This window comes from Seriola lalandi, unplaced genomic scaffold, assembly GCF_002814215.2.
Source record: "Seriola lalandi dorsalis isolate HSWRI2012SDOR001 ecotype SW California unplaced genomic scaffold, Sedor1 jcf7180002054965, whole genome shotgun sequence".
Classification (NCBI taxonomy): domain Eukaryota; kingdom Metazoa; phylum Chordata; class Actinopteri; order Carangiformes; family Carangidae; genus Seriola; species Seriola lalandi.
The window spans coordinates 735,491-736,651 of NW_019525516.1; positions in this window are offsets into that span (position 1 = coordinate 735,491).

The window sequence follows — 1,161 nt, forward strand, 5'->3', positions numbered from 1 at the left end:
CCCCCCCCACCACTCATAAACATCCGTGGAGTTCAAAACAAAAACCTCTAAATCAGGCCAACATGGCTGCGTTACGTAACTCTCCCTCTCACTGTTCAGCTGTCCCATGGTTATGTTAAAAGACTTGAGTCCTTGATTACGTAATGAGTGTTCACCCGGGAGTGCAGCCGTCCCTCCCAAAGGCTAGTATGATGCCACCCAGTTTGTCATGTCGGGACTGAAGCAGTTATTTTGTCATCGAGTTTGAATTTAAAGCGCATTAAAAAGAAAGTTGTTTTTCTATTGTTCGTGCTGTTGTTGCATCTTTCCTCAGAGCTAGTCTTTGGCTGCAGGGCAACAAACCAGCACACTACTCTTAACTGAGACACAACATGGAGCAGATGTCGGTGCTCAAGCCTTTTTATGTTAAATGAACAGGGTGTGGGATTTTTTTGGTGAGCTCCTTTCTTCTTCTTGACATTATAAATTGTTGCAGTGTGACTCACCAGTGAAGGTATTCACATTACAGTCAAGTTAAGAGTGAGTGAGGGTCTAATGTAGTTTGTTTATGCTTGAAAGTAAAGTAAAGTAAAGTAAAATAAAATAAAGTAAAGTAAAGTAAAGTAAAGTAAAGTAAAGTAAAGTAAAGTAAAGTTAAGTTAAGTTAAGTTAAGTTAACAGGGCTGTTTGTAAGTTTCCTCTCCTGTGTAGAGAAACCAAAACAAGGAGCTGAAAGACACAAAGATGCTGTGTAGAGGTGAGGGGAACTACAGAGTTGTGTGATTGGCCTGTACATTGAGCACTAAGTGATTCCTCTCATATTACACACAGTCATTTAATCCACTGATAATATAAATTATTGATTAGTGTAGCTTTAAGTCAAGTGCAACAATAGCTTTTCACATTTTTTTCCAAGACACTCAGGTTTTTTGTTTATGACATGCCACAAATTGTCACCTGTGCCTAACAATTAAAATGGAATTGTAATTAGGTACCTGAGTGTAGATCAGAGGACTGCATCTAGTTCAAAGAGCTCAGTGACTGTGTTCTGTGAGCTGTGTGCACGTTCTCCTCTGCGACTGTCTCTCTCTCTCTTTTGCCCACGTACTCTGTTTCCTTCAAACAAACAGGTGTAGAACAAACTCCTGCAATTCTCTCAGTGCCTCCTCCCTCTTTCCTCCG